At 37.9% G+C, this 24,495-nt stretch overlaps 1 protein-coding gene across 6 annotated transcripts in view; it reads right to left on the bottom strand.

Annotated features, from left to right (window-relative positions):
- HS3ST5 (heparan sulfate-glucosamine 3-sulfotransferase 5) overlaps positions 1 to 24,495 on the bottom strand; it is a 192,138-nt gene that overhangs the window by 32,238 nt on the left and 135,405 nt on the right. The window contains exon 1 of one of the 6 annotated variants that reach the window (XM_036380454.2): positions 950 to 998. The exons of 4 other annotated variants lie outside the window; for them this stretch is intronic. The gene's annotated coding sequence lies outside the window, so the exon portion shown is untranslated. Of the gene's footprint in view, positions 1 to 949; positions 999 to 24,495 lie in introns of those variants that run through there. One more of the 6 variants, XM_054514324.1, reaches the window with a different exon arrangement.

The raw sequence follows: 24,495 nt of genomic DNA, 5'->3' as shown, positions 1-24,495 counted from the left end.
CCTTCCATTTGTGTAAAGCATCTCGTTGACTGCCTTCATTGCTTTCATGGGGATTCTCCCTAAATAAAATGGATTCCTCAGTAGTGTGGAACTGATGTAACACCAAGTAAAATGTTGTCTCATCTTCTCTGGGCTTTTCTGGATTAGATTCCTAATTTTCTACACAAATAGATGCAAGTAATATTAAAATAATGTATAGTAAATGAGTACATGTTCATATTAAACGTTTGCTATCACTTTATTAAGCAAAAACATTGGTTTCTTTTCTATGACTGAAATAAAGTTTATTCAAGATTTTTTTAAGTGGATAAAATAATATCATTTGGGTGGAACACACTGAGAATATTTTAGATAGATTTTTCTGGTTATTAGTTTTTCAAAATTTCCATAGGCTGGCCCACACCAGTATGAAATAGCTGCTGTCTTAGACAGACAAATCAATTTTGATTTAAACATCCAAGTTTTCTTGACACTTGTTTCCTACTAGTTTGGAGTTACAGGAAAATACGTGTTTCCCAGAGGAAAAGGATACAGTCATAGACAGAATAAAGAAGGACTTTCAAGGACACTCACAGAGATCAGTCAAAGAAGACAAGACTTTAAATCTGTATTCTTATTCTGTTAGGAGGGCATTCAAATCAAATCAGTAAGTGAAAAAGTAAAATTAACACTCTATTCAAGTCTATCCAAACATTAATATATATTGGTAGTATACAATTCTGTATACTACAAATTTTGCACAACTCTTTAGCCCTCAGTTCCTGATGCAAATACAGCAACCACTTGTTCTTAACTTTATCCCCTGACATTTGCGAAATACTAGGCAAAACTAAATTAATTGCTCAATTAGGAAGCATAAAATTGTATTTCTCGTGGAACAGATCCATTTCATTACAGTTCGCACTCCATGTACCTGTACCAGATACATAAGGCTTATATCACTACTCACCAAAAAGCCCATTAAATGCCAAGTCCACAAGCATGCTCCAGCTGATCTCTACTGCTCCACCAGTGGGAACTGAGGGAAATTACCCTGTATGGTGTCATGGGCTGTCGCCCAGAAGCTACAAATGTAGGCAGTGCACAGGCACAGCAGCCAGCTCCATGGAGCAGCAGGAAGGTGAAGGATGAGGGCAGGACTTCTGGGAAGTCAGCTCTGTCCCTATCAGATGACAAACAGTGGGCACACCAGAAAAGCTGCAGTCATGCTGACCAGCTGCCCCTACATCCCATCTAAAATTCACCGGCTACGTAGGTGCAAAATGTGAGCAGTAGATTCATCCCCAAACTTGTAGCAGGTAAAAAATTTCACACCCACCGTAAGAATACTTGCAGCTCCTGATTTCTTTTGTAAATCTCTGATCTATGTACTTTCAAACTTTATTCTGAATACCTACTACACCAAGTAAGAACAGGCACTATATAGCAGTTGATCACAAGAAAATCTGAGGTCTAAGAGGAAAGGTCACTTGAATAACCTTAAATCTGATTTTCCTGTCAATAAATAGGCTCATCTTAATTACTGAGATTACTACTGGAGATCTTTCACCAGGATAGAGGACCTCACTTTTATCATTTCCCCATTGTATAGGGGCACAGGCAGAAGGGAAATGGAGTTGAAGCATCTTGATGGAGTTCATCTATCAGCCCAATGACCACGAGATCACAGAGCCAACCATGCCTCATTTTCCACTAGGTCTGTGGGAAAATCTGTAACTCTGGAGCTGAGAAGTCACTGGGGAGAGCTGAGGGAAGTGATGGATACCTGGAGCTGGATGTAGAGGGTAGAGAGAAACCAGACTTGCCTTTGTGAGTCTTGCATCTCTGTTGGATTAAGAACAGTATGACAGACTGTGTTTCAGCTCTGACTGTTCCAGTTTAGCAGCACAGTCTAGCAGAGATAATGTTAGGCGGGGTTTCAGTGGCCTTGGGGTGAAAATAAATTGTCCTAAACCTCCTGTAACAGAGCCTAGCACTCCCTCCCAGAGACCACACCACTGAAGTGCAGCATACGTTTAAGTGGACAGTCAGAGTTCAAACATATGCAATCATGCTGCTATTTCACAAAGGACTCCATTTGGAATGAAAAAGAACACGAGTATAAGGCCATGGGAATTTTTCACCATCTGTGATAATAACTCAGAAAAAGCTTGGCGTGCAATCTGCAAAAGATAATTCTCTTTTGGGGATGCAATTCTAGGATTTACTTCCAGGATTCAAGTATTAAATTTTTTTAACACCTTATGATCATTCATGGAGGCAAATGATTTCTGTGCATGGCACAACTCTTTGAACGAGTTGCTAATTGGTGTAAAACATTTGGCACAATGTATTCGGTCCAATATTTGCAAAAGACCAGACCCAATACTATGCTTAGGCTGATTTCCAATACAATACTCCACTATAAGTTGTCCTGTTTTTTCATATAATGTTTTCTGAAATCAGAGAGTAGAGGCTGATGTGACACCAAATAAAAATCATCAAGTGGTTTTCTGAGTATTTTTTTTACACCTGTTTACAAGCATAGAAGTTTTTTAACTGTTAAGCAACAAATCTCTGCATGTGTTCATGAATTAGGATTCTCAAAATTACATTGTTACAAATCTCAGAAACTGCCATTAGGAACAGGTATATTACCAGTCTAAGCCAAACTGACAGCTTGCCTAGGTAGGGGGTGTCTATCTGTGGTCAGGGAAGAGCTGTCCTCTGGGCAGACTGGAAAGTTCAGTCTAAGTTTGGACCAGTGTCCAAAGTGCCCAATAAATAATATGTCCCTTCATAAGGCATACCTGACCCAGTGCTAACTCTGCTGCCTCTGGGCACACAGTGTCAGACCACTTTTCTCAGGACTGCTCTTTCCCCCTATACTGAGAGTATCTGAGCAAGTTATTCCTGGCAGTTTCCATGGGAGACCAAAGTCTGCTGGCCCCTTCCTTCTCCCTACTTCTCCCTCTCCCTGAACTGAATGGCACAAAATGATTAAGAAACAACATGGTAAAATGTGATCAAAATGTTCATTTGTTGATGAACTTGTTTAATGGGGAAATTAGTTCCTGGCCCTCTCAGTGATTAGGTTGTGCTCAGGATATGGTTCTTTTCTGTTTTCATTATTTAAAAATCTGGTGTCAGATTTAATCCTATTCAGTTTGTGTCCTCAATCATTTCTTTTGACAGCAAGATCCATTGCTAATCATTTATTCCTGAGTCGGCTGGGTCTTGCAGCACACTGGTTATTAATCAGATCGGCTTTTGTATTCATTAATGGTGAAATGCAACAGAAAAAGCATTTCCCCTGCCTCAACCAGACTAATTCCAGCAAAAATGTGGATGTGGATTGAAAGGAAACCCCCATAGAGCTGAGAAATTCTGGCCTCAGCAGGAACATAAGAGAACCCAGGACAAAATCCTGCTCATGACTCATTCTCTGCTTTGGCTTTTTGTGAAGTTCAGAATTGCAGCAATTCTGATCCTGAGACCATAGAATGCAAGGGCAATCAAGATACAGCTAGAAGAAAAGTATTTGAGGAACATCTTCTTTTCCATTTTTTATAATCATTAAACAAATCTCATTTTTCAAATTTTTGTGTTGTATTGGTGTTAGAAACTGGAACGCTTTGTGTGAAGCCATGGAAACTTTGGACATTCAACAGTTTTGTTGGCCTGGGTGTTGAGATACTAGTTCTCATCACTGGTGTCTGGCACTTGTTCCTCCCCAGCCAGGCTGGCAAAGCACCAGTGTGCAAGTGCCTGACTATTTATATTTATAATCCTGGCCCAGGCACACAATGGCAAGCAGGGCTACCTGAGTGTCACAGGTGGGGACATAAATAGGTAAGGACATGCAAAGGTACCAATGAATGTTGCACATCCTGTGCCTGCTGATATCTAAACCCTTTGATCTCAAGGAAAACTTATGAAACAAAATAAGGATAACAAACATCCCAGCCAGCATACATACCCAGCAATGTAAACATCTATAAGGGAAAGATACTGGAGTAATATTTAAACCTACTTTTATGCAGAAAAAGAGTCTTTAAAAGACACAATTAACTGAATTTTGTGTTGGTTTGCAGCAATTAAAAGTCTAATGCTGATGAACAAGTCTCTGTAGTATAGTGACAAAATTGCAATGGCATCTCTTCAGAGTCCAGGAACTAATATCAATAGCTTTATTTCCTTTATGCTTCTCAGGAGTATGAGATTAGGAGAACAATTTTCCTGCCACAAAGAGTACTAAGAATTACTGAGCACAATATTGCATCTTTATGCTGCTAAAAACCATTTTAAATAGCCCTCTAGAGATACAATTTAAGGGAGATGGATTTTCCACTAAAAGGTGCACATGCTTGCTTGTTTTACATGAGCATTTCTCCCAGTATATGCCCATAGCAGTCACACGCACAACCACGTGGAATCACTGGAAACACAATTTCTTCATGTTAAAGGCTGATATTCCACCATGTGGTAACACTACAAGGCAGAATGCGCATGGTGCCAGGAGGTGTTAAAGCCATGAAGTGTCATTCCTATAGCAGTATCCAACACTACATTGGGACTGGTAAATTAAGAAGTCCATCGCCTGCTCTATAGCCTGTTTTCTTATCTTAAAAGAAGTTTGCAACCTGAAGGCCAAATACCTTTTAAAACAGGGTGACGCAGCTATTTTACTTACAACCCCCTGAACAGTGCTGGAACACTGGCTTAGGGAATTCTAGGCGACATGAACCCAAGTGTATGTCAGGGAGAATGCTCTCTGTTACTGAGCAACCATAGGACAGTGTTACAGCATCTGTCCTGGCACTGTCTTACCAGAGTGGGTGCAGCCCTTGGTTCTTGTGATCCTGAGAGAGGATATAAAATGAGAAGATATAGTAACCTTGGATCTGTACTGAGATCAAATTATCTAGGGTATAGGACAGGTGGAAGTAAGAAAAAGAAATCGACTCTTCATCAAAATCTCCACTCATTTCTTGCCTGGAGAAGTTACATAATGATTACCAGGTACTACAACACTTTTATCACTTTTTGAAATTGATTTAGTGAAAGACTCATATTGTGTTGCCTGACACTAAATTATGCAGATGGTTGCTTGGTTTATGAGCATCAGGTATTTATATTCATTGTATAAGCATAATTATACATAAAAAAGATCCTTTTGAAAAAAACAAGGTTATGATTTTGCAGTACTACTGCAAAACAAATAAAATTTCTCCTGTGTTTAGCAGGCCTAGAAACAAACTTGTTGAGGACCATCAAATATATTCCAATAGGAAATAGATTTGTGAAAACCAAGGATAATTTTAGTTCAATGGAATCATACTCTAGGAGGGAAAGATTAAAGTGATGTGTTATCTTGTGGTTTTTCCATGCAGGCTTTCTGCTAACAATCACTTTTTGATGAAGCGTCCAATTTAGTTTCAAAAATCTCTAATCAGATTTGCCCAGCTGTTCCAGAGGATTTGTGTAAGAATTACTGTTGTTTTTCAGTTCTTGCTGCTGTCTCCATCCAGAGGTGGATAATTTCAAAAAGTAAGATGCGTGTAAAACAGTTGTTTTACTAGGTATACCTTAGTTCTTGTACAATATGTGTTGTATCTGCCATTGTCACTGTTCATGCAGATACTGATCATTTCGGGCAAAGATTTTTTTTGTCATCAGTATTATGATTAGCTTTTTACAGAGTTGTGTGAATGTAGGCTTGTTGCAGAAAATATAGAATCGAGGAATCACAGGGTTATTGAACAATTTATGTTGGAAGAGATTCAAGATCATGGAGTCCAGCTGTAAGTGCAGCACTGCCAAGTCCACCACTAAGCCATGTCCCTAAGTGCCATCTCTACACTTCTTTCAGACACTGACTCTGCTAGTTCTCTGTGAAGCCTGTTCTGTGGTTTGACAGCGCTTTCCACTAAGGATTTCCCCAAATATCCAATTTAAACTTCCCCTGGCACAACTTAAGGTCATTTTTCCTTGTCCTAACAAGAGATGATCCTTGTCTGTGGAATGATGTAAGTGAGGGATCATTCCTTCCACACTGACAGTAAACCTTGCAAACTGATCTTATCATGCTGAAGTTACCAGACTATCAGAGACATGGCCGGGCTGTGGGGCTGTCAGGACAAGCTGCTGCAGAGGCTGCTGAGTGAAGGCTGCTTGCATGGGTGCCCAGAAGTGCTCCAGCTGCAGGGCCAGGGGACTGCCACCACTGACACAGCAGGAATCTCCCTTTTTCTCAAGCAGAGTGTGGGTACTGGAGGCAGCAAAAGCAGCTCCACCAGCAGCACTCTGTGCTCTCTACTTTCTTTGTTTTTCCCTTGGCACGCAAAGATGTTCCTTTCTTTTACCTGTCAAAAGTACAACTCCTCCAAGCAGGCTAACCATGCTGTTTTTCTACAACAGTGTCTGAAACTTCCATTTTTCCACCAAGCTCCTGAAACTAGGGTCAGAACTTGGAAATTTGCTCTGAAGAAATCAAGTGTCCAGTTTCTACTGTCCTGTCTTTAAGGTGCTGTCACTTTCCCTGAGAGCAAATGATCCCGTGTCCTGCTGTTGCTAGGAACTCAGTGAGTCTCATGCTTGCCTTGCAGCCCACCTTAAAGGTAACTGAAATACACAGGCAGAATGTAGCCCAAAGCTTTGAATTTTTGGAGGACAGCCACTTTCTAGAAAAAATATTTTGATAAATTAGTGTATAGTGGGAGGGTGATATTAGGATTTTGTAATGTATCAAATTCCCAGATTTTTCTCTGTGAAAATAGGGAGGTCACAGAGGACATCATATACATACATATATACACACACATATGAAGAAAGGTCTGTATATATCTTAAAAATACTTGCCTGAAAAATTATATCTGTTTCTATTGAATTCTGGAGACACCTTATTCCTATTTGCTATCAAGATTTGTTTCAAAAGTATCATTCAATGTGTATATATAACATTTTAAGCATGTAGCAGTACTTAGGAACATAAGAAAAATTCCTATAGTTGGGTTTATGTGAAAATTTCTCCTGAATTCCAAATATTGCAACATGTGCTATTTTCCTCTTATTCTCTCATGCCATTTAAAATGGTAAAGCATTTATATATATATATATATATATATATATATATATTTAGAAAATAATATATATATATTTAGAAAATAAAGTCACAGAGTTAGCTTCTGCCAACACAATTAAAAGGTATTTTTTATTCTACCCTCCCCTAATAATTGTTTTGCCCTGTACTTCCTGATACAACATGTGCTTACACTAATTGAATATCAAAATCAGGGTAAAAAATTTACATGTTGTAGGCTCTACCTTCCAAAAATGCCAAATGTCACCATGTGAAATGACAATTAATGTGCAGATGAGAGAGAAAAGAGGTGTTTTAATTACAGGACAAAGAAACCTTGTTCTATCTGGTAGAACTGTGAACATTTGTGTGGAACAGAATATTTGGATAAAACACAGACAGGAAATAAGGTCCTTCTCTCAAAAAATTAGCATAAAAATATTTTTCAAGTTTCAGCTCCATCTGAATTACACCTGCTGGCCATGCAAGCATAAAATTGCTGTTTGTAAGAGCTGGTTTTTCTATCCCACCTTCATCTTTTTACAGTGCATATTCAGTGACTAATTTCTTTTATAAATCCTAATTTCCTATATCCATGTGATTAAATAGGAGAAACAGAATGAAAAAAAACTCCACCCTACACAATATATCAGCATCCAATTGACCAGCTTTAATGGCCATGGAGAACAGCTTACAGACAGTATTGATGTGTTGTCCAAAAGATAAGCTCAAATCTGATAGAAAGCCAATTTTTTTTCAATATTTTTTAGCAAATCATGATTTTTGTGACCTGATTAGATATTCTGGCTGACCATGCTGAGTCCAAGCAAATCCAGTGTCAGAAGGCTGCTATTGAGCTGAGGAAGACTGTCAAAGGCTTGTGGTGGTGCTTTAAATCTTCTTCCTCGGTGCTGGTGCCCAAGGTTACCTCTCCACATCTGAGAAACTGCAGGATGGGAGATAGAGCAGATCATTGGAAAGCATCCCACAAAATTCAGACCTGCAGAGCACTGGGGTCATTACAATGCTGAGCAACAGCACTTTAGCCTTCATATAACATCAGCCAGCTTGATGCCCTGGACTTGTTGTTACAGCTTTTGAGGATGAATCAGGGAAATATAAGTTCCCTCTTAGTTTTCTGCTGCCAGATTTGCAGTAAATAAAGTAAGTAAATAAATTGGTAACAGCACCTGACATCATCAGCTTGTTAATGGAAATTCTATCCTCTGGCACTTCTGGTATATCTTTCACCATCATATACTCTGGCTGAAAAAAGAAGTACAGAGCAGGATAAAATGGGATAAAAAGGGGAATAACAGAATAAGGTGGTCATTAGCAGAGAAGGATGGTCACTGAATTTAGGATACTTCATTAGGACTCAGAATGTCCAAATGAGTTAAATGAGTTTCCCTTTCATTTAATGACTATTTGCTGACAGTAAAGTGTTTAAGAATATCTGTGCCCCAGCTCCCTGTCTTAAAGTATGTTCTTTCTTCATTTCATCTAATTTCATCTAATCTGTTCAAGTTAGGGTATTTCTCTAGCTATGTACAGTGATTAACATGAAAAGATGTGTTGTACTGAGTGCATTGGCTACATATGCACTAGTAAATTAAATAGTGACATCTACATCTTTAATAATATTATCTTCACAGAATCACAGAATCACAAGGTTGGAAGAGACCTTCAAGATCATAGAGTCCAATCCATGCCCTGACACCTCAATTAAATTATGGCACCGAGTGCCAAGTCCAGTCTTTTTTAAAACACATCCAGGGATGGTGACTCCACCACCTCCTGGGCAGACAATTCCAGTACTTTATCACTCTTTCTGTAAAAAACTTTTTCCTAATATCCAACCTGTATTTCCATTGATGCAGGTTGAGACTGTGTCCTCTGGTTCTATCAGTTGCTGCCTGGAGAAAGGGACCAACCCCACCTGACTGCAACCACCTTTCAGGGAGTTGTAGACAGTGATAAGGTCACCCCTGAGTCTCCTTTTCTCCAGGCTAAACAACCCCAGCTCCCTCAGTTGTTCCTCATAGGGCTTGTGTTCTTCTAATAGTGGTCACATGTGCAGACTTTATTTAAGCCTTTAAAAATGCTTAACATAAAACTGCATTGTCCCAATATACAGAAATCATATATAAGATGAAGTATTGTAATAAGGCTGTATAGTATACTTATATTTTTGCTCACTTTTGCTACACTTTTGTTACATTTTTGTTATAATTTTTGGTATATAACTACATATTATATACATATATATGTAAAGAATTGTATATTAAATTAAGACTATGGAAAAATACGCCTTATATACAACCTCTATTTTCCTGTCTCAAGATGCAAAACTAGCTGTTTAGCCCTTATGTTTTAAGATTTATAAAACAGTGCCAGTTAATCTCACTCCAGACTCTAAACCAGAATAGTTAGCTGCAAGTTATAACTTCTACATATGGTACTTTCATATGTATGGTTTGATAGGAATTGTGTTTTGCTGTTTAATATTTATTAAACTAGTGAAAATTTTTCTGTCAATAAGGTAGTTCTGGATATAAAAGGAATATGTTTCTTCTTTGTGTTATATAAGTCTTTGACTTACACAAAATTACAAGAAGTCTCCCTCTGATGTAAATAAACCCAGAGCGGTTTCAAGGAAGATATTGTAAGAACTCCACACCAAACTTTGGGCAGTCATTTGGGGAAAGAATTGAAATTATTTCTGCCCCCTAAAAGCAGCTTCTAGTACTTCTATCTACTTCTGGAAAAAAAAAGTGTAGTGGTATGGATTTGATTAGCTCATCTCTTTTTTTTGAATCAGGGACAGGGGAAATAATGAATGACTAATCACTTCAGGTTACTGTTTTTTACACTGAGGCTATTACAAAACCAATTTAAAAAGTCATACAGAAAGCTATAGAGATGTGATTAGGTTATAATGTTAATGCAGGGAATTGTGTATAGATAATTATTCTGCAGTACAGATAATTCCAACAAAGGCTAATCATAAGATATATCAAACACCTAACAATCACAATTTTGTCTGAATTCCTTTTAAATGTTCATTTTAAAAGCTGCAGATATATTGTGACTTTTTAAACAAATGTGCTGGGCTCTTTCCCTCCTTGCCTTGCACAACATTGCCATGCAGTTTTCACAGAAACTCAGTTCCCACTACATTCCTACATTCATCACAGCTGGGGTGTAATTCAAAGCAGCTTTGGACTTTCTTTAAATTCCACCAGCTGGTAACAGTTTTTCTAGGGGCTAACCCAGAACTGCAGGCACAGGTCAGAGCTCAGCTGCTGAAGGGGGATCACACCTCTGCATCCAGGGCTGCTCAGTGAGAGGCCAGCAGTAATAACACATTTGCAACAGCCCAGGAGCAAAAGGGAAAATGACAGACTGTAAATCGAGATAGTGCTGTGCCACCCTTTTTGTCTGATTTCTAGGAATGGAGAAAGGGCTGGAACAAAGTTGTTTATACTGTTATTATCAAATATGGCTACTGTGCTTACATCATATTTTGAAATACTGAAGACAAGTGCTTGTCATGTGTGTGTGACTCCTCCTGGCCTCCTGCACTGTATCTCCTTCTCTCCTCCCTTGTCACCTCTCTCTTCTGAGTCCTCTCCTCTGCAACTGTGCTCAGAATAGGTCCTGCATCTCCCTGCCAGCAACTCATATCTTATCTCAAAACATATGACTCAGTACGATGTCTTCTTCTCTTTTTCATTATTTATACTGTGTGCCCTACACAAAATCGTGCTACTCAGTTCTGAAAACCTCAGTGCAATTCAATTCACATCAAATCAGCCAGTTTGTCAGCTTCTCCATCACCTAAAAGCTCTATATTCACTGACTGACCTCCCTGAGCATATCTGCTACCTTCCTGCCTTCTGTCACATAAAAACTCCCAACACTGCTGCTGTGGTACTTTCAAGGAATTGACTGATTTGATATATAAATTGTCTGCTCCCTTTCTTCAGTGTCTGCTGATTATTTAGCTGTTTCTTCTTAACATGATTGTTCCTCAGGGCAGAAAACTGCTCAGAAAGCATTTAGCATGCATGGTGAACTGTTTAAGTCATGACTACTACATTGTGTGGCTGTACAAAGCCAACATTTATAATTCCTGTTTTATTCCAAAATGTGTTTTTAGATCAGTCCTTGAAAGGTTTCAAATAACAACCTTTTCCCAACAAACAATGCTCTGTGAAAATCTTCCAAATAAAACCTTTTAAGAACTGCTTGTTAGGATCCATTAATCAGCAGACATGTCCTATAGAAAGACAATTTGAAAAGCTTAGCACAGCCAACAAGGCTGTGAGCTCAACAAGGCTTCCACATCCTGCTTCTTGAAGTGTCCAACTGGAAGTCCTTTTCTGGCTGAGCACAAGCTGTGCTCATGAGGGTGACATGAGTTGTAGCCTGAAGTACAGTAGCAACTTAATAAACACATAGAAAACTGCAGTCTTCTATCTTTCTGAGGTCGTCTAAAAAGATAAATTCTAAATACAATTAAGCCTTGATTTGACCTGTTTCATGGACTTTATCTTTCAGTAATTTTTTCCATCTTAATTAGTATTTAGCATTTATGCAAGTCTGTGTGATTTAAGAGGCTGTGTGATATATGAGTGCAACAGAGTCCTCAGCTGAAGGACAAGTATTTTAGTGAATGTGAGACCTGACCCAAAGGCTATTTGCAGCAGTTTGTCATTTAGTACAGGAAAGGTTAGGTAGGTTACAGTGATATATGATCTCTCATGCTCTGGACCTAGCAGCACAGTTGAGCTACTCTGTGACTTTTATTAACTCTGTTCAGCTCTTTTCATATACAGAGTAAACTGAAGATGTGACAACCCTTCTTCCCATGACTGAAATAAAAGGGAAAACTTCTGATAAGTTTGGTCAGTCCGTCAAAACTCTGTGCTCAGTCCATGTAAGCCTGAATGCAAATTTCTGCTGAGTTTATTTTGCACTCATTCATATACCAAGGGGGAGAGAGGGGAAATCTTGGCGAGTGCTCCACGTGGAGCACTGCCAACATGCTGCATTAAACACTCACCCTGGTGCAGGAGCAGCCCAGGGAATGCCAGGGAAAAACAGCACCTGCAAGTGCTCTGCAAATGGCATGGGGCTATGGAAGGGGTGGAGAAAGGATGTAAATGGGCAAAATATGATGAAGAACTGTTAGCAGCCATGGGCAGGCAAGACATATGGGCAAGTTTTCTGCTTCAGGGGACAAGTTAGCGAAACAATTCTTCTCTTCCTTTCATGTATACATAAGAAGTAGAGCTGTTAAAATTTCAAGGAGTGAGAAATGGACATTTTTTCTAAACAAACAGTATTTTGAAAAATGCTGCTTTTTTTGCATTGTTGCCATTTTCCCCCTCAATATTTTCCATCAGAAGACTGACCAAAAAAACATAGAAAGAAAAGCTGGAAGACAATTATTTTTCTCTGGCCAGCTGGACAGGTACCAGCAAAACTAAATAAACAATCATATCAAGAGGCAGTTCATAATGTAGTTTGTAATCACATTTTCATCAATAATGCCTCTGGTTTATATGGAAAATCTTTTCAGTTGAAAAATTTCCAGGAAACTCTAAATATAATGTTGAGTGCCTGATTTTCCCTGTATTCTGGTGAAATTGTTCTGTGGAACTCTAGTTGCCTTGGGTAAAATTAAGCTGGGTGTCTGTTGTCTGCTACTACATCAGCTTGGGGGTTAATATATAAAAGTCCTCATTAGTGGCAGGCCTTTTAAAAATTCTTCCAATGTATGGCAACAAGAGAAATAAATGTTCAGGTATGAATATGAGCAAAAAAAAGGAAGCAAAGGCATAGTAATCTTTCTTTGATGGCAATTTTATAATTTCTCCTCACTCCCAACCCCCCAGGTAACAGCCGAAGAGGGAGACCCATTTTCAGGAAAAAACAAACTCAGTCCCAAAGGCAGAAAAATTCTAAGAGCTAAAAATTAAGAAAATCATCAACTGGTTTACAGAAAGTCAAGATGGGTACAAACAAAATTTGTGTCCTTGCTTTCCATTCAGTCCATAGTAGGAATGGGCTGCCCCCATCTGACTCTTGCTTAACTAATGTCCCCTTCCACAGCAGGGTAGGGAGGTATTAAGGAGGAAAGCCATAAGCCTTCTCCCATCCACACCATAACATCCTCACCAAGGCAAACCTGAGAGTAGCATGCTGGCAACAAACAGTAAGAGATCCCTTTCTCTCCTACATTTACACCCAGGCAGCTGATACCATCTGATATTAGCCCTGATATGGATCTGTCTGATGAAGCTCTGGGTAGCATCCACAGGACAGTGTTGATTGTTTCATTCAAAGAAGTCATGTCAGTGAGAGCATGAGTCAGGCACAATGTGGAGGGGCACATGCCAGCTTTCAGCCTCTTCCAGCTGCATGGCATCAATTTGCTTGTGGAGCAGTGTTTAGAATCCCTTTAGTCCTGGGTAACCGTTTTCTATAATGATTTTACTATGTGACTGAAATAAGCTGCTCTTGCTTCTTATTCCTGTAAGGCTGATTGTCACAAGTCATGTGTGACCTTGCAGCATGCAATCCCTCCTTTGCTCTAAGATGCTGACTCAGTGCCAAGTAAAGGATGAGTCAAATTCATTATTGCAGTTGCCTAAACTTCTGTAGCTTTGGAAAGCAGCTATTCCACAGTGCCTTCCACCCCCTCACAGCAGACATCTGCATTTCTTCTATATATAGACCATAAAGAAAGCTTTAGAAGGAAGGAAGAGCACTGGAATAGTGAGCAGCTGGAGGAACTTATGCTGGGAAGCTCCCCTTTACATCATTGGCTACTCCCAGTCTCTGCAGGGTGTCCTTGGCTGCACTTCTCTGATGTCAGAGGGGACTGTAGCAGCACTGGTTGCACCTCTGTTTTTCTAAGACTTTGATGTTTGTGGCCAGCAGTGTGGCCTGAGAGGTAGGTACTGCCTTTCACTTGTCTTGCATCAAGGTAAAATTTTTATGCATTTTTATTTTTTTAATTAAAAAAAAAATTGACCCTGAGGTTGAAGTACATTAGGCAGCATGATTTCTGGACTCCTTACTTGGCTCTGGTAATTCTGTAATTGTTACTTGGGGTACATAATGCCCTGCTTATAAAGGGAGGAGATATTCTTTTCATTCACACCAGGCAAGCCTAGCTCCTATAAAGACTCTAGCATGGGACTTTCCATGAAACAAATTTGCTGTATACTGGACTGGAATCTCAGACAAGAAACAACACTGGGCAGAGCAACTTGTAGCTGTGGTTTTCTGCATCATTTCATGCAATGTGCCACTCATCATGGTCAGGGACTGCCATGGTGCTGCAGGGAAGTGTGGGAATCCTCCCACAGAGTGCTCTAGTGCTGCAAGACCAAGGGAAACTTCCTCCACTTCTGCAGCATTCTTCTGAGGAGTCCAATATTCTTTGTTTACAGAAAAGCAATTGCAGTCAAGGAAATCTAGACTATAACTATGGTGTGTCTTATTAGATATCTTGAAAAAAGAGGTTGTGTGAAGATTTAAAGGACTGTTTTACCAGTCTACCTAAGGAAGAGTTATAAAATAACACTTGATAGACTAGGGACTAATTTAAGAATGTTACCAGTAACCCAAACCAGTGAAAACCACTTTTGAAGTCTCTGAAAATTAAAATGTCCCTGCTTTGCTGCACCAGTCCTCAACATTGCTTTTAAAATTCAAGAATTCTCTGAATTTCTCTTACCAATTTGTGACATTTTTACTATTTTCATGATATATTTCTTATTTCTAACCTAAATCTTGAAGACAGCTTTGCTGAGAAAATTCCAGCACACAGAACCACTTCATGAAATTAGAATGGCCGTCAGGAATTAACAAATCTACAAGGCTTTAAATAATATATGAAACTCTGTTTCAAACTGCCTTTTACTGTGGAGTGATAAAACAGATAATTTTGGGTATTTAAGCCTCTAAATATTTTTCAAAATTTCAGCTTATGGAAAACACACAAATCTAAAATACATTATATGAGGGTTTTTTGTTCGCCAAAAAAAAGCAATTTGGTGTTTGCCAGAATAATTACCTTATCTTCAGATAAGGTAATTTTTTTCTTACCAGAAGAAAAATTAGTCTGAATTAATCAGAGAAATTAATCCAGCAAATTTTATTGACACAAAATGTCACACCTGTGAAACTGCTCTCTCTCATGACACCAAAAGTGAAGCCCGGTGTCTCAGTCCCATGCCGTGTCACACAAAGCTGCAGGGCACCACCCCAGATGTCACCCAGGAGGTGTGTTACAGGTGGCTGTGCTGAGTGCTGTGGAAGGGGATGAGGTGATGGTGCTCTAGCACGGCCCAGGAATATGTTCTGAGGAAACACACTGCCCAGCTCAGGATGAGGGACCTGGTCTATTCCCCACCTACCTGCTGATGTTGGTTTTCACAGTAAATGATCAAGGTGGTGCTGGGGATAAGAGGCTGGATTGGTTTTGTCCTTTCTGTTTTGGGAATTGGAGGGCTGTGCAGCACGATCCAAAGGATTGAAGGCAGCCCTCAGCAGCTGGGACAACTGCTGGTGAGGGTAAAGCTACCTCAAGCTGCACAGCCAAATGTTGCCAAATGTGCTGACAAAGGAGTTTTCAGCTTTCCCAGCAGCTGTTTTCCAGGGTGCCAACCCTGAGACAAACCTTTTATCTGCAGGGAGCCAGACCTCTAGGTCCATAGGGTTTTCTCCCTTTGGTCCCATCTCTGCCTGGCCATCTTGTTTGTTAATGTTCACTTGTAGAAGGGGTTGAGAGTCATTAGCTCCCTTTGAACTCGCTATGAATACAAATAATTTAGCATCACAAGCCTGAGATGATTTTGAGTGAAATCCTGGCATATTTCAGGCAATTAAATGAATGGGTTGTTATTGGGTCTTTCGTCCAATTGATGCATAATTTTACCACCTGAACAGGAACCTTCTCTGTTTGTGCCTCTTTAGGCATATCCCCTGTTCCACTAGAATGGAAGGACTTAGAGGTGGGGTAGAAATTGCTGATCCAACAAAAAATTTCCTGATATTTCCTAACAGCAGAGGATGCTTTTTGTGTCTTCAAACTCTCCTAGATTTTGAATGAGCAGGCTTGAGATTTCTGTCTGATGTCTTAGCCTTACTTTTGGACATGGAAATTTCATAATCAAAATAATTACTGAGTTTCAGAAAATGAGAACCAGCATTGAACTGAGCCTCAAAATAGAATAAAATTGGAAAAAGCGTGGGGAAGTTATGATACAAAAAAATGGGCTGAAGTATAGGAGCCAGCCAGGAGAGTAAGTAGAAAAGTGAGTATGAAAGAAATATGCATGCCCAGATACAGACCAGAGGATCTGAATTGAGTGCTAGCATGCTCATAAAGTGAAAATAAATTGTGTTGCCAGTTTTCTAGTATATGTCTAGGAGTTATTTCATGCAGTCTTTTTTTTTAGACTCGTGCAAGGTGACTTGCAAACACGAAGGGGTAGGCAATAAAGGAGCATTTTGTCATCATCATCTCTTCTTGATTGCACTTGAGGGAATATGAAATAATTGTTTCTTTTGATAATAAAACACATCTCTGCTCTAAATATATTCAATTTTTTAAGTCTGTTTAATTGACAATGGCTACTTGCTTTTTGAAAGTAAGAATCATTATAGGTGTTGAAACTATTAATTTTGTTTTAGCATGACTTCATACAGCTTTGGGACAACTGTAATATGCAGACCACCTACAAGATTTGAAAAAGAGGGAACAATCTCATGGAAGATTGAAAAATTATATTGAAAAAGTACTGAAGATAGATTGATTTCTTTTTTCTGACTGAAAAAAAACTTATGCTAGTTTTTCAATTGTTTGCCATTTTCTCAAATATTAAGCTCAAAATTTTATTCTGGAAGCTTGTACCAGTTTTTACTCTACAATATATTCTTGACAACCGTCAAAGGCAGTTTTTAGATTAGTATTTTCTCTTAAAATCTCTTTCCTCCCGTTTACTACTATATTTTATGTGTGCTCTGCATATTAATATGTCTTTGTACTTGTATGGGTAGAAAAATTGAGTACCTTCCCTCATTACAGAGGAAGTTCCTCTTGTTTATGTTCATCATATTTTACTTACTTTGGAGTATTTTCATGACTTCACCTTAGCACAAAGTCCTTTCTCTTAGCACGAATCGGTCTTTTTTTTAAATCTCTCATGGCATTGAACAAAGTCATTTCACTCAATGAAGGATTTTTGAGAAAGAAAATTATCTAAATATTTGCTTTCAAAGAAAAGCTTTTTATAAGAATGAAGGTTATCTGAAAGGATATTTGGAAAGATTGCTGTGAAAGCACCTGTAAAAACACCTGCGAAAGCAGAGTAATTAAGTGATGACTGTTAACTATGCTGTTAACATGCTCCCTCATTGTGGGCAGCACATCAGCACATCTAAAATAAGAAACTCTTTTCCTTCACCTTTCATTGTTTCTATGTTAGCTAGACATCCTACAAATATAAATTTGCTTTTCCTGACACCACTCTCAGGATTTCTATTGATGTGAAGGTACATTGAAGAGATTAGAAGAAACACAGGGTCATAGAAATTGCTAAGGCAGATAAAATCAGAGGTCTATGTAATTCATTGCCAGCAAAAGGTGTTATATAATCCACAATCTTTAGGTAACTTTTCTTCCATGGAAAGTTGATGTCTAACTGTAAAACAAATTGGATGAGAACTGTGACCTCTTTCTTTGAAATGAAAGTCAACATGTGAACAACCAATATTTTTTGGGAAGATATCTTAATGTACACATTTTTAAATATAAAAGCCTCTTGAAAGAAACCATTACTTTTTAATACAAACACAAACTCACACATATCATGGTTCATTCTATCAAGAAAATGACAGCTCTTTTCGTTGGCATCTAGTGCTAGTTGTGTTTCATATTTTACATGAAATATTATATGAAAAAATACAGTTTTCAGTTCTTAGCAATCCAGTATTTCTAACAGGAAAAATGATGTGGAAGCCTTTAATAAAGGCTGTTCCTAAATGTAATGTTCATTACAGTTTCAACAGCTTGAAACGTTTTTACTTTCCTTATTTTTGCAGATGTTGCTTCTTGCACCTACAAGATGAAGTATGCAGTACAGTCTTGTGATTTGTTGGAGAGAAAGATAAACTGACCCAGAGGATATGATACAACACACCTGGGACAAAAAGCTGTTCTTTAGATGTAAAAATTTCACAGAAATTGAATCAATGCAGTCTGCATCTTGCTGTCCATGTTCACCTCCAGATACAGACAGATTTGTTGGAAGAAAAATTAAATATTTTGTTTTTCTCATTCATGGTTTTGTTTTTTTTCAATATATCACTCTAAGTAACATTGTAAAGAAGGTAACAAAATTCAATAAAACTTTGATATTTAACCCTAAATATGACTTCTACTGTTTTCCATTTTGATTCAGGCACACAACCTTTCCACATAGTAGAAGAAAATATTCTAATAACAAAAATAGTCACTTTCTATACCCAAATTATTTTCCCTTTGTAGTTATTACAGACTCCTCTACCTTCTGTCAAGTTTGGTTAAGGGTTTCAAAAATATATAGGAAGGCATAAGAGCCTGATAGACAAATATGGACAGCATATTTAAGTAAATCACCTTATCTTCAGAAAGAAAGGGATTAAAAAGCAGATTCCATTTATCTTAAGGAGTAACTCACATAGCCTGTTGTGTTTGGCGTCAGTTCTTATTCAGGCGACATATTCACATACAGGACAGCTTTTTACTGAGGAAGGGTACCTCCCAAATTTCACACGTCAAATAAACTGAAAAATGCCTCACAAGTTTTTGACTTTGGTGGACCCCTGAGAAAGAGGTGTTTCTCATCTGCTGGCAAGGCATATTTGTCACATTTCAGGCAAGAGTATCTGACCATGTTTTAGTTATCTATTTGCTTGCCAGAAAGAACAGATGATGTTAATCAAAGCAATGATGGAAGAGAGCATCCAAAAAGTGCACATGGCTTTTGATTAAAGTGTGTTAGTGTTTTAACTTCAAGGGTTTGGTTGTTGTCACAGATCCCCACAGGGATGCCCCTAATGCAGCTGTGCTTTTTCACCAAGCATTGTATATGGTACACTAACCCTCTTGCTGTTGTTTTTTTCATATATCTTTTTCTATTTTCGTTCAAATGTTTACTAGAAACAGTTTTGCACAACCCCCAAAATTGCTACCCAGTCCAGAATGTGTCAAATGCTTTGCCCAGACGAGCTTTGCTGGCAGTACTAATAGGGTCTCAGAGGCACAAAAATTTTCATGGTGAGTGCAGCAAACAGTCCAGCTTCACTGGAGAGTAGGACTATGGCGACTTGGATTGGTATAAGGCTACCTGGAGTGACTGAAGGGCATCACCCCTGAATGCTCCCAATTGCCATTGAAAGCAATTAACACTGGTTTAATCGTAAATTAATAATGTGAAAAATATCATCTGCCTGGGGTGAGCGAACAGGTGAGGATGTGTCAGAGAAAGGAAACTTTGAGGATTTGGAATTCACAGAGAAACCCATCACAGACAGGTGGGAAGATAGAGCAGTGTAAAATTGCTGCTGAATTACTATATCAAAATTCCAGTTCTTTCTGAAGAAGAGGTTTAATAAACAATCAATCTCTCTGAGGAGACTTTATTCTGATTTGTCATTACACATAGACAAAACTGACTTAGAAACTGTGTTGAATTGGGAGGCTGAAGAGCGAAACTGTTGGTTTCAAAAATTTCTGGAACTGTTAGAAACAAAAATTTCACGTTAGTCCAAAAAAACCCCTGATTAAGAAGAGTTGCAGAAGGAATTTTTGATCAAGCTAGTCTAGTGGAAGCTGTACATGCCCATGACAGGGGTATTGGAACCAGGTGATCTTTAAGGTCCCTTCCAAACCTTTCTATGATTCTATGATTCTGTGTATTTCATAGTACCAAATGACAGGAAAATGAGATGGCAGACAAAATTCAGTGGTTAAAAAGTCAAACTGCTGCATTTGTATTATACTTGTAGTTTACACGAAAGCACTACACAGTCATGAAAATCAGCTCTTGCTCAACAAGAGAAATGGATGCAAATAGCTGTGTGCCAAATGCTGACATTGTCTTAGTGCTCAGGGCAGTTGAAATAGCAAAGAAATTGTAAGAAAAAAGGGATAATAACAGAGGAAACTGTGTGCCACTGTGTGTATTCCTGGTGTACCTACATTTTAATTCCGCAAATAGTTCTTGCTGTGTCACTTCAAATGAGACCAAGAAGAATTACAAGTTTTTCAAAGAAGCTGGGCAATGCCCTTCCTGTAGAGGTAATTGCATAAACTGGAACTCTTCAGGTTGAAAAAGGAATGTTGGTAGAAGGAAAATATTATTTAAGTCTATAAAATTGTGAATTGCATGTAGATGCTGAACATGACACTGATTATTCATTATTTTTCAGGACGTAAGAACTAGGAAGAACCAAATGAGATTATTATTATTAGGCAGTTTAAAATAAACAAAAGGAAGTACTTTTTCAAATAAGGCATAATTCAGTTGTGGAACCCTTTGTGAATGTCAAAAGTATAAGTGGATTCAAAAACAGATTGAAGACTTTCAATGAAAAATCCATCAAAAGCTATTAAACACAGTGAAGTGATTATAACATACAGCTCACAAAGTCTCTGAAATGCAAACTGCTGGGAGTAGCAAGAGTACAAGTTAAAGTATCCTTCTGTATTTGCCCTGTTTCCATGACTTCTTCCATAAGCACACTTTATTTATTCTTGTCAGAAATGAGATGCTGGAATAAATGCACTTTTGAGCTGACCGTGCACAGCTGTTCTGTGTGTAGTATATAACTCAGATTTCACTTAAGCCAACAGGGTAATTTCATTGATTTTAGTGGGAGCTGAATTAGGCCATCTGAGAGAATGAGCCTCCCAGTCCCCTGTTTTGCTAAGGATGTGAAAACTAAACTTGTTAGATTGGTAAATGCAAATTCAAAGGAACTGACAGTTGCCCAAACCATGGAACACGTGGAGTTCAGCTGCAAAGAGAGACCTGTGTAGGGATTTATTTCAAAACTATATGCAAAATCTCTAAGTTTATGATTGATCTATCCTTGAATTTAAGTGACTGGTCAGCTGACTGCTTTTTCACTCTTGAGTGGTAGCCAGTCTGTTTGCATGGCTGTTCATCTGAGCTTGTAAAATGTACAGTCAATTCAAGGTCAGCCTATAGTTTTATGGAATTACTATGATAATAGATATGGCCAGACTGAAAACATGTCACCTCTTTTTTCCCAAATTATTTGCTGTCCTGAGACACTCATTAGCAAGTTCACAATTAGATCAATATTATTTGGTTTTCTTTACTTTTAGAGAAAGAACTCTTTTAGAACACGAGTCATATATCTGCAGACAGAATGTGTCCTTAACAAAGAAAGAAAATAAAACCAGACCAGAATATTTTAAGAGTGCAGCCCACAAAGTTATTGCTTTAGTCATACTACCATGAATAAGTTTGTTACTTAAGACAAATTGAATACCAGTGATGTACTAGCATATGTAAACGTATAATTGTCTGATAAAAAAATTATTATTTGAAAGAGCAATATTTTCAATTTCCAGGAAATGTTGCTTTGCATATGCAAACACGTTCTCAGGACATCTCTCATTCAAAGGCTGTAACAGTGCACTTCTTCATGAGATCCACTTTATGCTACGTGGGGAGGAGGAAAAAATTCTTTCCACTGCAGAGCCCTAAAATGTGAAGAGCAATGCAGGTACCTAGCACAGGCACTTAGCACCAGTTGAGATGCTCTATGGTAATTCAGGATATGTGCATGATGCTAACAGCTTTGACACAGGATTGATGGAGGGCTCCCAACTTACAGAGCTGCAATACTCTGGGGCACCACAAAATGCACTAAGGACATGTATTTTGGTATTTGATTACTTCAAGTGTAAGCTGTAAGGGCTCTTTCAATGGAGAGTAACAGGTATGTTCCAAAGGCAGTTCATTTCACACAGGTCACACCTGCCACTTGTGGAAAGTTGCTTTTCTCTGTAGCTAATGTGTAACTACTAATTCAGGCTTGACTCCCAGTTCTTCAGCCAGTTCCAAGAGAGGTCAGTCCTGCAGGGGGACCATTACACTATTACAAAGCAAATACTAACAATGTAATGAGATTTTGTTCCCTGACTCACAACGAGGTCTAAGGACTTATTGTGAAATATTTCTTTTTTTTGATGTGGGAATGGAGTAAAGGGATTGAAGTGACTTAACCCAGCCCCCTTGATAGATTATCAGCAGAGCGAGCAATGCAGTTTTTGCTTGAGAACAGCTAAACAGGGTGTATAAAATCTACTTTATCCTAATAGTGACTGGTTAGTAACCTGGCTCAAAACAGAGATGAAGCTAATTAGATTTATTTCATGTTTCATTAGTCAAATTTTAACAATAATGGATATAGGTGAATGAAATAAGATTCACAAAGATGTTTATTATAGACAATTTCAGGAAATTGAATGGGAAATAAGAGCAGTGGGTTTTACCTTTATTGTCTGGACTTACTGGGGAGGTGTCAATACAATCCACCTCAACCACATATCACAATGAAGAAAGAAAATTCATTATTGTCAGAAGGGATTTTATTAACTTTACTGCAGTCTTCCACCACTCAGTAGAATATCTTTATGAGGAGGTATGGAAGGATTTCTGCACTCTGGGAATACTTTGATGGCCCAAGTACAAAGGAAAATGTTTTGGGTTTTTTTTTTGTTTTTTTTTTTTTTTTTTTGGTTTTTTTTTTTTTTGGTTTTTTTTGTTTTTTTTTTTTTTTTTTTTTTTTTTTTTTGTTTGTTTTTTTTTGTTTTTTTTTTTTTTTTAATTACATCCTATTATAATGAGTGAGATAAGTAGAACTGAGAAGAGTATTTCTACATTTCTCTGAGTAAAAAAAAATATTATTCAGTTTTACATTGATTAATGGTGTCTTTGTTTTGAACTTTTGTATTTTATTACATAGTAGAAAGATGTTTAAAAAAAATCTCTTTATTTTTTAGAAGAAAAGAGAGAGAAGGATATGTTGGAAAATGTAATTTTTAAACAGTGGGTGCACATACAAACCCATACTGTGTCTGTAACAAAAAAAATTATTTACTATGCATAGAAGTTTCAAGATGAATATGCATGGAGGTGATATGTACATGACAAAAGTGTTAATACTTCCATCTGAAGTTCCAAGAGGTGTCAATATGATATCTAAATGCAGTATGTGCCATATTTTTACCAATTTGGCATTCACTAAATGTATTCTTTGAATAGATTCATACATTGCTCAAAAAAGGACAGTATAATCTCATTTCTCGTATGTCTATGTATGTTTTTATTTACCTGTACCCAAAAATGCAAGCTTATATATCATTGAAGAAAATTATGTAGCAAAATTAAAACTCATGAAAAGAAAAACATGTATCTTTTATTTTCTTATTCCCTTCTCTCTTCAGGAAAAAAAAATCCTTTCTATAAACTTAAAAATTTTGAATAAAATAGCCAGTTAATACAAAATAGTTTAGATAAAAAAATTTGAAAAACTTCTGGAGAAGCCAAACTATGTCCTATATTCTGTAAACTTAATTAAAACTAAAACCAACAACAATTTCTCCAGTTCTAAAAGCTGAGTTGAAATATGACCTGACATAGTCCTTTTGAGTTTAAAACCTGAAGGCTAGAATCACCCCAGAGTTCCCAATAGGCTGGGAAAATCTGAACAGCAAAAGTGTTGGCTGTCCTTTACTTTTTGAGTTTTCCAGCTGTTGAGCTCTTCTGGATCCATCTGTCCTTCTTGGCAAATGTTTGGCATTTAGATGCCTCCCTGGGTGAGAGATCAGACGTGGTTTCTTATGCATCTGGAGATGGTGATGCAATATTTCTATATTTTTAAAGTAATTTTATGTTTATACATTCACATTTGTACAAACACACAGTTCTTAAACTCAGTTTTTCTCCAAGCCCAGAAGCCCATAGGACTGCACACCAATAATGGGCTTTGCCAGCTCTGAAGACAGAGTGGAGCTCCTGTGCTGTTCTGATGCATCAATATGTAAGTACTCCATTGACAGCTGGATTAGTGCACAGCATGCATTTTCTTCTTTCTGAGTATTTTTTTTTTAAATTCAAGGGTAAATGTCAAAACAATGCTGTAAAACCAATTAAGGAGAAAGAAAACAAGATTAGAGGTGCTACTTGAATTATTTATTGTTGTTCACTGTTGCCAAGTCTTTAAATAAGTACTTAATAGACCTTACTGTAACTCTCTGAGCAATACAGTAATTTATTTAATGCACAGTTCAGCAGTTTCTTAACATTCAACTGAAATAGTCCATACAGTGTGTT

The sequence above is a fragment of the Molothrus ater genome, chromosome 3, assembly GCF_012460135.2.
Source record: "Molothrus ater isolate BHLD 08-10-18 breed brown headed cowbird chromosome 3, BPBGC_Mater_1.1, whole genome shotgun sequence".
NCBI lineage: Eukaryota > Metazoa > Chordata > Aves > Passeriformes > Icteridae > Molothrus > Molothrus ater.
Note: the sequence above shows the minus strand (reverse complement) of the source record. Positions and strands in the feature narration are given on the sequence as shown.